Source organism: Rattus norvegicus, chromosome 19 (genome assembly GCF_021556685.1).
Source record: "Rattus norvegicus strain SHRSP/BbbUtx chromosome 19, alternate assembly SHRSP_T2T, whole genome shotgun sequence".
In the NCBI taxonomy this organism is placed as follows: domain Eukaryota; kingdom Metazoa; phylum Chordata; class Mammalia; order Rodentia; family Muridae; genus Rattus; species Rattus norvegicus.
This window is the reverse complement of record NC_141552.1, coordinates 53,843,631-53,859,283: the sequence shown is the minus strand read 5'-3', so window position 1 is coordinate 53,859,283 and position 15,653 is coordinate 53,843,631. Positions and strand designations below refer to the sequence as shown.

Sequence of the window (15,653 nt, the reverse complement as noted above, 5' to 3'; positions counted from 1 at the left end):
CCTTCAGCGCTTGGGGCCCGGAAGAGAAAAAAGCCACAATGAAGTTTTTTTAAGAGGCAGATATCAGCCCTAACATCCAGCATAGCCAAAGCTTGACTACTGCATCTGCTGGACGTAAAGTGAGGGTTGTGTTGCTGTTGTTTTGGTTTTTTGAAATTTGAGGTTTGGAACTATCTCCTTTTGTGTGTGTGTGTGTGTGTGTGTGTGTGTGTGTGTGTGTGTAGGTTACCCTGCGGGAGTCGGTTCTCTCCTCTTACCATGTGGTCCTAGGTCCGTCTTCACCTCATTATTCTCAGCAGTAGGTGCCTTTACCCCTTTATTGCTAGCTGTTGTTGATTTTCACGCGCATATCCACATGTGTGCACACGAGTATGTGAAGGTCCCCTTGTCTCTTAGAGGCTGGAAGAGGTGAATGCTTCTGTCACTTTCAACCCGTTCTTTGAAGCAGGGTCCCTAACTGAATTTGGGCCTTGAGTTTTGTATGAGAAGCAAGCAAGACCCAGCAGTCTTCACGTCTTGGCTGTCTTCACGTCTTGGCTCTCTCCACTTGGAGCTGGGGTTGCAGGCATGCAGCAGAGCAAGTTTGGTGTCCCTTTCCCATGGGCCCCTGCACCTGCCTAAGAGGAAACAAAGGTTTACCAGAGGCTTCACATCCCCACTCTTCCTAACTTGCTATGTCTTTCAGGAACATTATCTGTGTAAGCTGTGTCTAGTGGGTGTTAGTGAACTCTTACAGGCAATAAAACTGCTAGGGAGTGTTTAGTGTTACCCGATGACAGATTGTTTTAATGACAAATGAGGAAGGGAACCAGGTAGGTATTGTGGATCCTGGCCCAGGCTTAGGAACTCACGAACTTGTCTCTTGTCCTAGTTAATATTTTGTTTAGGTGATATATTCATGTGGTTTAAACCACACAACCAAGAACAATGGTGGGAAGTTCTCTTCCCATAAACATCCCATAACCACTCAGTCCCTTCCCTTGCCAGGTAGCAGTTTCAGAGTATTGTTTCTGACGAGCCCACGAGATAACTGAGGACTCCTGTCCTCTATTGGTCCCTTAACACTTCGCTCCCCCAAACTTCTGGACTGGTAATGCATGCATTTCTCAGTTTGCTTTGGGATGCTGACAAAAAGTCTATTAGATGACAGGATTGTTTTCTGGCAAAAGGCCCATCACATTGTGGGAGAGATGGCTGGGTAGTGAAGACCATGTTCTGCTCTTCCAGAGAACCTGAGTGTGGATTTCAGAACCCACACCCAGCAGCTCACAAGCACTTTTAACTCCAGCTCCAGGAGAATTTGACTCTCTCTTCTGGCCTCCATGGGGCCAGATTCACATTCACAGACACATACACAGATATATAATTAAAAAAAAGAAAACAAGGGGTCCGGAGAGATGGCTCTGAGGGGAAGAGCACAGAATGCTTTGCAGGACGACCTGAGTGTGGTCCCCAGCACATCCATTCATCCAGCTCCAAGGGATCAAAAGTCATTGGCCTCTGTATACACATAGTTATAACTAATAAAAATAAATTTAAAAAATGAATCTCTGCATCTCTTCTCTGTGCAGATGCCCTTTCTTTCTCTTCACCCCCCACCCCTTATGGCTACTCCCTTGGCCTCAATTCTCGGGGCCTGTGAACAGTGAACTCACCTAAGAGCAGCTTCCCAATAAACCTGCCTTTAGTATAATGCAAGGAAAAAAGAGAAGGAAATAGACATCTTAGGAAACTGTAGACTTGGGATTGGGGATTTAGCTCAGTGGTAGAGTGCTTGCCTAGCAACCGCAAGGCCCTGGGTTCGGTCCCCAGCTCCAAAAAAAGAAGAAAAAAAAAAAAGGAAACTGTAGACTTGAGTAACAAAGATGAACTTTGATTTTAGCATTTTATTTATATTTTGGTTTTTTTTGTTTTTTTAAATTTATTTATTTATTTTATGTATATGAGGGCATGGGATCTCATTTCAGATGGTTCTGAGTCGCCATGTGGGTGCTGGGATTTGAACTCAGGACCTGACCTCTGGAAGACCATCGGTGCTCTTAATCTCTGAGCCACTTCTCCAGCCCTATATTTTGTTTTTATGCAAATATGTGAATGCCTATGTGCGGGTATCTGCAGATGATCACAAGTGCCCATAAAGACTAGAAGGGGACCTCGGATTCCATGGTGCTCGCAATACATGTGCTTGTGAGTTGCTCAACACAGATGCCGGGAAGTAACCTGGAGCCCTCGGCAAGAGCAGCAAGCACTCTTAACTAGCGAGCCAGCTCTTCAGTCCCTGTTGTTGTTGTTGTTTTGTTTTGTGTTTTAGGTTTTAAAATTGTGTGTGTGTGCATGTGTGCACACGTGTATGTCCCACAGTGCATGTATGGAGGCAGGAGACGGTTCTCTCTTTCTGCCCGCCATGTGGGTTCTGGTGGGGAGAACACAGGTCGTCAGGCCTGGTAATGAGTGCTTTCATTGGCTGAGCCTTCTTGTTGCCTCCACCATCTCCCTTTAAAGATGCTTTGTTTGTGAGAAAATTCTGAGCCGCTGGCCTTTTACTTTGGAGTGTGAATTATCGTAACAGACTCTCTTCGTGGACACACAAACTCTGTCAAGCAGTTTGCAGCCAGAATCCACATTGCCGTGTGCTTTATCTTTTTTTTTTTTAATTTCCTTTTTTTTCAGAGCTGGGGATCGAACCCAGGGCCTTGTGCTTGCTAGGCAAGCGCTCTACCGCTGAGCTAAATCCCCAACCTGTGAGCTTTATCTTAGTGGAGATGATTGTCTGTGCCCTCCGCTGTGGTGAACACTCACCTTCTTCTCATCCTGTTTTCAGAACAACCTTGTCTAGGTGGCTTTCTGCAGGTGTGCATTACACACTCGAGGTGGGTTCCCAGACATGGAGTTGATAGCTAGATATCTGCTTTAGCAATTCTGAGGGACGGTGCCAACTCTTCTCTCACAAAGTAAGCACCAAACTACGCATCAATCGTCTTTGGGAGATAAATTATCATTTTGTTACCTTGACAGGCTCTGGCTCTGTACCCATCTGATAACTGAATGATAATGATTTGGTATGGCCTTCGTTGGAAGGTGTTATGAAAGGACTTTAATTTATAGTGTATTTAAACACTATCGATGGCTATCTATTGAGCTAGCTTCTGAGATCACATGAGCATGAGCCATGAGTCTACTCACCTCAGTAGGGCACCAAAGACAGCCCAAAGGGATGACCAAAGACAGCAAGTCTGGCTGGATGAACCAATGGTTTGATTGGATTTGTTTACAGGCACATGGATGAGAAATTAAGTCTCACGGGAGCATGGGTGACCCTGAAACAGCTGTCTCACCAAACAGTCTGACCCGGCATGGTTGGGTCAGTTTCTCCACAGTTCCATAGATGGCGTCTCCCTCCTGTTAATCTTCCATCCACTGTGCACCAGCATCTCCAGAGACTACATATGGCTGGAACAGTCACAGACAATTGGGAAGAGGGCAGGAGGGGATGTCCGGAGTCTATGATGAAAGGCTGATAACCTTTCCCAGCTCCTTCTGCCCTCTCAAGAGAGCCTCTTAAGGGGCTGGGGATTTAGCTCAGTGGTAGAGCGCTTACCTAGGAAGCGCAAGGCCCTGGGTTCGGTTCCCAGCTCCAAAAAAAAAAAAAAAGAGAGCCTCTTAAATATCCCTGCTTGGAATCCACTGTGAACATCATGTATCCAAGGATGGCCTTGAACTGTTCATCCTTACCTGCTAGACTTTTTCACTTAAGTGAAATTATCCCTTCTACTCCGTTGCACGGTTGTTGGCATCATAGGTGGGCACCAGTATGCCCAGTTTATGCCTTGCTGGAGATGGAACCCAGAATGTCATGTATACTTTCTTATTTATATTCTTATTTCAGAAATAGAAGTGTTGACTTTTCTCTTTTATTGCCCAGAGCTCTTTACATCTCTGGGTACAGTTACACCCAATGTAACATTTCTGTCTCCTTTTCTTAGAAGGAAACATTTATTGGGTATTCTCCAAGGGGAAAGCTGGGTAGTAACAAAGAATACTGCCCGCAACTCCTCTCTCCACACTCTGGAGTACCCAATTGTTCTTTAGTTTTTTGTTTTTTTTTTTTTTTTTTTTTTGTTCTTTTTTTCGGAGCTGGGGACCGAACCCAGGGCCTTGCGCTTCCTAGGCAAGCGCTCTACCACTGAGCTAAATCCCCAGCCCCGAGTTCTTTAGTTTTTTCATGGGTAGGGGGCGTGTGCCTGCCACAAGTGGAGGTCAGAGGACAATTCCGGAAGTGAGTTCTTGCTCTCCACACTGCAGGTCCTAGGGATTGAACTGGAGTTTTACCAGGCTTGGCAGCAAACGCCTCTATTTGCTGAGCCATCTTGTCTGTCCGTCCTTCAGACATTTATATTTTTAGGTAGTCGAGCGACTCTTCATTGATTACTTTAAAATGTTTAATCTTAGATACGAAAGCCTTCCTCGCTTTCAGATAACAGAGATGTGCCTTGTGTTCTCTTCTGTTATTTTTCCATTCAAAATTTTACCCCTTTGGAATTCATCCTGGCTCGTGGCGGGAAGAAGAGATACCCGGGTTTCTTTCCAGACGGCTCCCTTCCTTGCTACACAGAGAAGCTGTTTAATAAGTTATTTTTCATAACCCCCCTTTTCTCGCAGGAATTTGGATATGTTTCAGAAACTGCCGCCCTTTGCCTTGGAATCTGTGTCGATTGGTTCTCATTCATGGTCTTTATGTGTTTGTTTTTATTTATTGTATGTTTGCTGTCTGCATGCGTATCTGTGTACCGTGTGTGCGCCTGTGCCTGAGACGGCCAGCAGAGGGCGTCAGATTCCCCAGGATGACCATGTGGGTGCTGGGAATGGAACCTCTCAGCTTTTCTTTTTCTTTTTCTTTTTCTTTTTCTCTTTTTTTAGCCATGGTCTCACTATGTAACCTTTGTCCTGGACCTCACTATATAGACCAGACTGGCTCAAACTCAAAGCAATCACCTGCCTCAGTTTCCTCAACGCTGGAATTAAAGGCATATACCACCCACATCCAGCACATTCCTACCCTTTTGTCTACTAAGGTTTACAAAAAAAATTTTTTTTTTGTTTCTTGAGACAGGGTTCCTTTTAATGATTTTTTAAAAAGACATATATATACACACACACTGTAGCTGTCTTCAGATACAGCAGGTCAGGCTTGTGTTGAGCCTGCTGGCCCTTTTCTTATGTAGATATTTTCATCTGATTTCTCACTCTCTTTGTGATGATCTTGGATGTTCTAGTCTGATAGTCCTATGATCTACAGTGGGAATGATAATTTAATGATAATTTACTTCTCCCATTCTTATGGTTTTATTTTGCCTCTGTGACTGCGTTGGCCTGCCTATGCTGTGCTGTTCCCGTCTTTAGTGAAAATTCTAATGGCTCTAAATTAAGTCATATTCTAGCCTTTGTCTGAGGTGGATACATTCCATCCAGTTAAGGAAGTATCCATCAAGTACAGGACTCTCTTGCAGGGATTTGGATTTGTGACGCCCCCTCCTGGCCTCCTTGGGTACTGCACGCACCTGTGCATATCCACACACAAATACACGTGATTTAAAATAATAAAACCAAAAATCTCAAAGTATGGAATTACCCATTACTCCTCACTTCTATCAGGAAAGGATGCTGGGTTTTGTAAAGTGTTTGTTCCACACCTACATATGCTAAGGCCTGTTACTATGTTGCATGACAAGTTTTCTTAATATCGAGCTGTCCTTGTACTCCTGGGATAAATTCCTTTCTGTCCTTTAGTGTCCCGCATTACCCATCTGCAGAGTCTCTAACCACTGTGGACTGCTCTGCAGGCACATGCAGAGTCCGTAGCTACATACTACACGTCCTGCCCTGAAATAAGCAGTTACCAGTTCGATCCCTCCTAGGAATCCCAGCTCCTGGACCTTCCCAGAGTAATGAGTGGACAGGGAGAACCGGAATTGCCCACCAGTATAGCCCAAGAGCCCGCATCCTGTACACTGTGTTCTGTTTATGCGTTGGAGGATGTCCCAACAGGCTTGGAGTCTCTGGTCTGTTCTTAGCTTGGGAGTCATTGCGGTAATTTTCTCAAGAAGAACGAAATGTGGGAAAATGGCTAAAGGATCTGACTCATAAACAAAGGAAAGCCTTTGGGTCCTGGGTCACATCTCATGTGGCTTTGGCACTCAGCTGGATGTCCCAGAGGTTAAGATAGCAGGGTAGAGGCTAGAGAGATGGCCCAGAGGTTGAGAATGCAAATTTCAAAAAATTTAGGGAAAATGCAGATTTCTCCTGCAGAGGACCTGAGTTAGGTTCTCAGCACCCACAATGGGAAATCCGCAACCACATAACTGCAGCTCCGCCTACTAGAGATCCTTCTAGACCCTGCAGGCACCTATGCTCACACAGAAACACACGCACAAATGCACACACTCTTACATTTTTTAAAAAATCTTTAAAAAGGACAGTGTTTTACTCTGACCCGATGATAACATGTGCCTGTCATCTCATTAAATGGCAGAAGCAGAGGTCTGAGAGTTTGCAGAGAGGCTGGCTACATGGCAAGACCCTTTCCCAAGATGAGAATGAAGCAGTGGGTGTTTTCTGGGCTGTCTGAGCTGAAGCCTCTGACTGGGAACCATCAGTTTCTCCTCCCTCTGCTTCCTCGTCAGAACTAGAAGGTTGTGAGTTCCTCCCTCCGTCTTTGTCGTGGAATGCAGCGAGGTTAGAGTTCAGGCATGGAAAATTCCCCCAGCGTGTGGAAGGCTGCCGGCAAATGGGAGGAGACTGTGTGTGGCTAGCAAACCCAGTAGTGGTCTGGGCTAGGTTCATCTATGCCTTCAGTGTCCTCTGACTTTGGCTGACTCCACCCCCATGTGGACACACGCAGAGTGTGCCGAGGCAGGTGGCTCCCCAGTACTCAGGGTCGTGGGTTTGCACCGTGAAGCCAGAGGAAAGCATTTAAGATTACTCCCAGGCCTGTTTTGATGCCTCTATGGTTTAGAGAACTTTCTGCTCTTCCAGAGGCTCAGAGTTCAGTTCCCAGCACTCACGTTTGGTGAGGCACAACTGCCTGTAGTCATGATTTTAGGATTCTGATGTCCTCTTTGGGTCTCTGCAGGTACCGCCCGCCCCACGTTCACACAAACGAAAAATCAAAATTAATCTCTTGAGGGCTGGAGGAAAGGGCTCAGCATTTAAGAGTGCTTGTTGCTCTTTCAGAGGACTTCAGTTTTTGTTTCCAGCAACCACTACTGCCTGTGACTCCAGGGGATCTGATGCCCTCTTCTGGTCTCCGTGGGCACCAGGAGGACAGGCAGTCCAGGTATTAGTATATATACATACATGTTTATTTTTTCACTCTTTCCAATTTGACACACACACATGTGATATATTTATTTTATTTATATGAGTACACTGTCACTGTCTTCAGACACATCAGATAGATCCCATTACAGATGGTTGTTAGCCACTGTGTGGTTGCTGGGATTTGAACTCAGGACCTCCAGAAGAGAAGGGAGTGCTCTTAATCGATGAGCCATCTCTCCAGCCCAGACTTTTGGTTTTTTTATGTGTGCATGTATGCATGTTCATGTGTAGGTAGATGTGCTTATGCACATGTGTACACATTGCCTATAGGGGCTACAGGTCAAAGCATTTTCCTCTTGCTTTCCACTTTACATGGTGTGTGTGTGCACATACATGTGTTGTATACATATGTGTTCAGGTGCACATGCTGGCGTGTACTCCTGAGACCAGAGGTTAGATCAAGGTTGGGTGTCTTTCTCACTGTTCAGCATGCAGACTGAACAGTCATACACATACAACAAAAAAAAATCTTTAAAACGCAAATTATAAAAATTGTCGAGTTTTTCCTTTTGTGACTGCCTGAGCTGCAGAGAGCAAAGGAATGGGGTTGAAGATCTTTCCAGAACATGAATCTATGAGCAAACAGAAACCTCCCAGTTCCTAAGCAAGGCTTCTCTGTGATCTGTGTTCTGGGGACAACCAACCACTCTATGTAAAGGTGTTTGAGTTGCATCTGAACACTGCATCCATGCAGTGGGTCTCTTAGGCAGGGCTACGGATGGGCCACGTGACATTTACATCTGAGGAGGTGCACTGGGCATACTGGCTGAGGAAATATTTGTCAAATATTTTTAAGATTTATTCATTTTATTATTTTATACACACACAACTGTTCTGCCTGCTTGGTGCCCACCGATGTCAGAAGAGAGCATCCGGATTTCAAGCCAGCACCTGGGTGCTGGGAATCCAACCTGGGTCGTTACGAGAGCCACGGCTACTCTTTACTCTTGAGTCAGCAGCTCCCCAGCTCACATGTAGTTTCACATGTTCATGAGCACGAGGAAATGGGCCGGGTCAACCTTGGCAGCACGCAGATGGTGGCTACCTTCAAGTTTCTGAGCAATACTGGATTATACCCCGGAAGATGTTCTGTCAGACTAGAGGGAGCGCCAGCCAGGGTGAGGCCTCAGCAGCTCGTTGTTTGCAAAGAGCTCTTGTTTATTTTTAAGTTCAGAAGTATAGCTTACTTTAAATAAGGCCTGTAGAACCTACGTGTGCAATGTGCTAGCCTGGTACTGTAACGTATACCGTGAACTTGATTGCTAATTATAGCAGCACAGCTGTGCTCTCTCACAGGTCTGGAGGCAAGAGAGTCACAACCAAGGTGTCAGTAGGGCTCTGCTCTTCCTGCAGGCCGGAAGGGGGAGTGGGGAGGCTTGCTGTGGTTACAGCAGCTCCTGGTACTTGTGTGTGAACTCTCCACGGCGGTGTGGTAGTATCTGTGTCTCTACTCCCTCTCCTCATGAGAGCGGGAGGTGCGGAGATCGCCGCAACGGTAACCTGAAAACTGTGTAACATTATCCACTCCAGGCAAGACATGGAGCATTCTCAGTGTCCCACAAAGTTCTCTCGTGTTCCTTCTAGCCAGCCCCAATCAGCACTGCCCATCCTGGGTAACTACGGTTGGTATCTATGACTATAGATAAACAAACAAACAAACAAACAAAACAAAAAAACAAACAAACCCTATCCTTGCACTCCAATAAATGCAATCACAGAGCATGGAATCTTTTATATCTGCTTTTGAGCCTCATCCATGTTGATGCTTAAGGTGGAAGCTTGTTTCTTTTGATCATTGTGTAGTAGACCATGGTGTTATTACAGCATTCTCTCTCTGTCCAGTCTTCCAGGGGTAGGCATTTGGTTTGTGCTCTGTTTAAGGAACTGTATTATATTAATTAGATGCTATATTAAATGATGGAAAGAAAGGTTTGTTTTGTCTCACAGTTCAGTGGTACAGATGGGGAAGCTATGGTGGCCAGAGCATGAGATGACTGGTCCTGTTGTATCTTCAGTGGGGACACAGAGAGGTGAATGGTGCTGTTCAAATTGCTCTCCCCTTTTTATTCAGGGGAGGATCCAAGCCTTCTGGGTAGAGCCACTCACGTGTAGGGTGTCTCTTCTCACCTCAGCTAGCCTAACCTAGAAAAGCCCTCCCAGATGTGCCCAAGAGATCTGTTTCCATGGTGATGCCGAACCCAGGAAGTTGACAAGATTAGCCAGCGTGGGCATGCCCTCTACAAAACAAATATAGCAGCAAACAAACACATATTTGTTTTTCAACTTTACTTTTAGTTTTTCATCTATACACGTGTTCATGTGTACATGTGTAGGTTAAGGTTCTTTTGTACATGTGTACACATGCCTTTAGAGGCCACAGGTCGCAGCCAGTTGTTTTCCTCTTGCTTTCCACTTTCCTTGTGTGTGTGTGTGTGTGTGTGTGTGTGTGTGTGTGTGTGTGTGATCTGTATGTGTACAGGTGCACATTCTTGTGTGTACTCCTGAGGTCAGAGGTTAAAGTTGAACGTCTTCCCTGGGTTCGATCCCCAGCTCCGAAAAAAAGAACCAAAAAAAAAAAAAAAAAAAAGTTGAACGTCTTTTTCTTCTGCTTCTCACCTTCTTTCTTGAGAATGAGGCTCTCAATGAACCTGGAACTCACTGATTTGGTGGAACTGACTGAACTGACTGGCTACTGAGCCCTCTGGGCTCCTCCTGCCTCTTCCCAGCACTGGGATTTCAGGTGCACACCACCCAGCTTTTTACATGAATGCTGGGATCGGGACTCAGGTCCCTATGCTCACAGGACAGTACTCCAGTCATGGTCATTTCTCTAGTCTCTTTGTTTGTTTGTTTAGTTTTGTTGGGGAGGAGTGTTTTTGTTGTGATGGTGGGGTCTCTTTCTAGTGTTGTTTGTTGTTTGTTTGTTTTTAAGAAAAGGTCTCACCGTGTAGCCCTGTCTACCTAGAACTCTGGATATAGACCAGGCTGGTCTTGAGCTCCCAGAGATGTGCCTGGCTCTGCCTCCCTGAGTGCTGGGATCAAAGGCGTGATCCCAGGGCGACAGAGCTAGGTGGAGATGGTGGTTCTGAGCTGGTGTCATTGCGATCCCTGAGAAAACAGATTTGCTTTCCTATCCCCACTTCCTTCCAGTCCCTTGACAGTCTACATACAATTTCCCATGATGCTGTCTTCTTATTTACTTATAATTCTGCTTCCCAATGGCCTGTATGTATCTTTCTGGAATGGTCCCAGGGACGTAGTAGGTGCTTCATAAGTGTTGTCTGCAAGGACCATGTCCAGGGTAGACTTCTCAGAATGCTCCTGAAGTTTGCAGCCCCCTCTGCCACAGACCTTTAGTGAACTGTCATCGTTTATCTCCTGTGACTGGTGGCACCCTGACTCTCTTACGTCATGTAATTATTTAGACAATTTTCTCAACATGGCTCATGTGCTATGGCCAGCTTAGATACTGTTCCGAGGATCCCGGATCTTGTTGTAAATAGCACTGAGTTTATCTGGGCAGGATGGTGCATACCTACAGTCCCAACACTTGGAGGCCGAGGCAGGAAGATCACAACCTCTCGGCCAGTCTGGGCTACACAGTGTCTCAAAAACCCCCAAACCAGATGTCAAGGTAGCTCAGTTGGTAAACCTGCCTTCCATGAAAGCCTGGTACCTGACTTCCTGGCATCCACAGTGGCAGGACAGAACCAGCTCCTGGAAGTTGTCCTCTGACCTCTCTGCGTGCCTGCACAAGTTCATCCCTACATGTACACATCACAGAGAGACACACGAGTGATAAAAAAAAACAAAAAAACAAAAAGTCAAAAAACAAAGAACCAGCTAAAGCAAGGACAAGAACACACCGAAACCCTTCCTCGTTATTTTTTACCTTTTCCCTCCCAGGATGGAGCTGGTATCCTGGTGCTGGTGACGTTGAGATCTGGGGCTAGAATCATCGTGAGGCTGCACTTCTAGACCATTAGATCATCCTTCCCTTTGGGTCATTAGATTCCAGTCATGCCCACACCTTCAGTCATGGCCACCAACCATCTCCAGTGGTTTTGCCAAATGTCTTGAGGGGGCCTGGGAACTGATGTGCTATGGAAAAGACTCAGGCAGTGCTAAACTTTTTTAAAAAAGAGGTATTTGTTCACACACACACACACACACACACACACTCTCATTTGTTTTCAATACATCCCAACCGGAGTGCTAATGCATCTTAACACCTCTTTAATTCCCTTTGGACCCTGGACCCAGAGTTCTCCAGGGGCTGATGGGATAATACAGAGGTTAAAGTGCTCGGACCAAGCCAGCCAACAGCCTAAATTTAACCCCGGGATGCCCATGATGGAAGAAGGTAATTGACACCCAAAAATTGTCCTCTGACCTCCACACATGCGCTGTGGCATGCATGTGCTCCCCCTTAACACGAACGATCCAAAAATGTAATAAATTAACTGGGGCATGGTAGCCTGTGCAGTTAATACCCAGCACCTGTGAGGCAAAGGCAGGCAGATCTCTGTGATTTCAAGGCCAGTATGATTTATAATAAAGTGTTCTAGGCCAGAAAAAGCCACATAGTAAGACTGTCTAAGAGGGGGAAATAATCATTCCAGTGGCTGTGAATTTTCTAAATAAAGTCAGTATAGAACCCAGTCAGTCTGGGCCGGAGGAACGGCTGCTTGGAAATAAACCTCACAGGCCTGAATCCGATCAGATATCAGAGGATATGGTTAGAGGAAAGAGCAGTATCTCCTTCATATCAGACATGCTGGCAAAGCTATGCTGCTACAGCCTTAGCTTGCTTGGCGGGGAAGAAGTCAACTGGAAAACAAAATGAGTTAAGAGGCCACTCAGCAACTCTCCCTAAGTGACGAGAGCTTTGGCCGGGAGTGCAGACAGCACGGACTCTGAAGTCACAGCAAATGCCAGAGCTGTGGTTAGCTCTGGGCTCAGGCAGGTAGAAGTGGGGAGCAGAGCCCGCAAGGTGGTTTAGTGGGTAAAGTACTTGCCTCTCGATCCTGGAGACTTGAGTTTGATCCCTGGAACCCATCTAAAGGTGGGAGGCGAGAACCAATCTCATGAAACTGTCATAGATGTGCACACACACTGAGACACAGATACATACATGTGCACACACACTGAGACACAGATACATACATGTGCACATACACACACAGACACACACAGACAGACACACAGAGACACAGACACACACACTCATACACACACACTAATACAGACACTGATATACACACAGACATATATAGACACACACAGAGACATATACACAGACACACACACACACACACAGACACACACACTCATACACACACACTAATACAGACACTGATATACACACAGACATATATAGACACACACAGAGACATATACACAGACACACACACTCATATACACAGATACACACAGACACACACAGACACACACACACTTACTAGCAGTGAATGAAAACTACAAAGTGCAGGCAGAGGACCTGCACCACGGTCTTCAGGCAGCAGAATATGGGTGGGTGCTACACTATAGATTAGACTTACTTTTGGTTTTGGTTTGGTTTGGTTTTGCAAGGCACAGGTTTTCTGTATAACAGTCCTGGCTAACCTGGATCTTGCTCTGTCGTCCAAGGCTGATTTTGAACTCACAGAGATCGTCTGTCTCTGTCTCTGCCTCTGCCTTCGACTTCCTGCGTGCTGGGATTCAAGGCACTGCTTGGCTTAGATCTGTGTTTAGAGATAGCCTCTATGTAGCTTACCAAAAGCCAAGCAGCATTCAGACCAGTTCAGAGAGTTTCCTATAGCACTGTGAGTGGTGGACGTGTGTGCGTGTGTGTGTGTGTGTGTGCATGTGTGTGTGTGTATGTGTGTGTATGTAGGTGCCTTGTGTGCACCTGCTTGAAGAAGCCAGAAATCAAAGCTAGGGGCCTCCCTCAGTTGTGCTCCATATTGTTTTTTGAGACAGAATCTCTTACTGAGTCTGGAGCTCACCCATTTGGCCCGATTACCTGGCTAGTGAGTCTCAGGATCCTCCAGTCTGTCTGTGTTTTCCTACCATTAGCATTACAGGCACATACCCTGTGTGCGGGTGGTGGTGGTGGTGGTGGGCGGGTGTATGTGCTGTGGGGGGGTCTCTGCAAACACCTGTGCTGGCAAGAGGGCAATCTGGTTCAACACGAGTCACGGTTGGTTCAAACTTATTCAGACATATTTCAGCACAGCACAGTTTTGGAGAAACATTTCCTGATGATAACTCACTCAATCCCGTGTGTGCACCGAAGCTTAAGACATGATTACACTGAGGCCCATTACAAACCCATAAAGATGGATTCTGGTGACTCAAGCAATGTTTAAGATAAAGGTCTAAGAAGAATGACTGAGACAAACATTAAGAGACCGTGGGAGTCAGGTGTGGCCTATAGGTGGTTCCACAGACAGCACAGAGGTCACACAGGCTGCTGGAAGGAATGTGTGACGTTTCCCGTAAGAATGGGTTCTATTGACCAAGTGACAGTGCTCGAGATCGATCTGGGGGGAAGAGTCTGGGAGACTCCCGTTTGGCTGGCCCTACAGATAGTGCAGATCACCAGGCTACTGAATACAACTCCCAGCTTTCCAGGTGTAAAACAGGTAAATACGGCCCTTCTGAGGAGATGATCTGGTTTCCCTAAGGCCTATCTGTGAGCACAAGGACTTCAAGTCCTCTACAACACCTACCCCACACCTGCTTTACGTTTAAAAAGAAAAGATTGGGCTGGAGAGATGGCTCAGTGGTTAAGAGCACTGACTGCTCTTCCAGAGGTCCTGAGTTCAAATCCCAGCAACCACATGGTGGCTCACAACCATCTGTAAAATGAGATCCGATGCCCTCTTCTAGTGTATCTGAAGACAGCTACAGTGTACTCATATATAATAAATGAATAAATAAATCTCTCCAGCCCTGGCTTTACTTTTTTAAAAAATGTATTTCTATATGCACGAGTGTGTGCCCTGCCTGCTCGTCTGGTGGCACAGGCCAGGGCGGAGCACTGAATCCCCTGAAGTTAGAGTTGACAGTTGTTAAGCTACCGTGCAGGTACTAGGAACTGAACCTGGACCTTGTAAGAATAGCAAGCTCTCTTAACTATTGGGTCATCTCTCCACCTCTAGGTTGTTTCTGTTTGTTTGTTGGTTTGTTTGTTTTGAGGCAGGGTTTCATGTAGCCAAGGCTGGCCTGAAACTATGTAGCCTAGGATGACCCTAAACTCCTGGTCCTCCATTTTCCAAGTGCTAGGATTACAGGTATGCACCACCACACTCCGTTTATGCGCGGGATCAAACTCATGGCCTAGTGAATGCTAGGCAAGTACTTTACCAAAGGACTTTCAAAAAACATTTAAATCATGCATTTGCCACTGGATGAGAATTGTTCATGAGAGCCTGGAGGGCCCTGTAACGGGAGAGAACAGGGAAACTCTGAAGACTTCTAGACTTACATCAGCAGGGCAGGAACCTACTAGAAGGAGTTCTCATTAGCTTCATGATAACAAAAACCTGAACACAAAAGAGAATAACAGACTCCTGGCTGCTGCTTATAGTTCAGTCTCCAGCACCCAGATGATTCTGTGTTACTCACAGGAGAGAGAAAAGCACAGAAAGGCCTTCTCCTGGTCCAGTTTTCATCAGCATAAACATGCTGGAGGCCGGGTAACCTGTAAAGGAGATATAAAGTCAGGAGGGCTGGTGCATGCCTGGAATCTAGCACTGGGAGGCTGAGGAGGGCGGATCACGATCGATTTGGAGGCCAACCTGGGTGAGATGGCAAGGCTCTGTTTAACAAACCAGCAAGCAATCCAACTGGCCAAAGACAAACAGGAAGAAGGAAAGGGAAAGGAAGAGAAGGTTAGTCAGCCATCTTTAGCACATAGTTTTGAAGTTCAAGGGTACAGCATCGGCAATGGCTGTGTTCTGCTGAGAAGGGGGTGGGGCTGGCCTTGTTCTTTTATAACAATCCTTCCTCCCAGAAGCAAACCAGGATCCCACGAGAACATAAATTCCTTCCCAAGGCTGTGGTTTTTACCCTCCCCTTCCTTTTTGAGACTAGTCCAGGCTGGGTTCCACTTTACTATGTAGTCCAGGCTGGCCCCAAACTATGTGCTGGCCATTCTGCCTCAGCTCCCTGAGTGCTGGTATTGCAGGGGCCTGCTACCACCTGCAGGTCGACTCCACATTTTAAAGGTTTTACCTTTGAGAGCTGGGGATGCACATGGAGTCAAACTT

The 15,653-nt window shown here is 46.2% G+C and overlaps 1 protein-coding gene across 6 annotated transcripts in view; it reads left to right on the top strand.

Annotated features, from left to right (window-relative positions):
• The window catches only part of Il34 (interleukin 34), a 64,575-nt gene that overhangs the window by 24,884 nt on the left and 24,038 nt on the right, over positions 1-15,653 (top strand).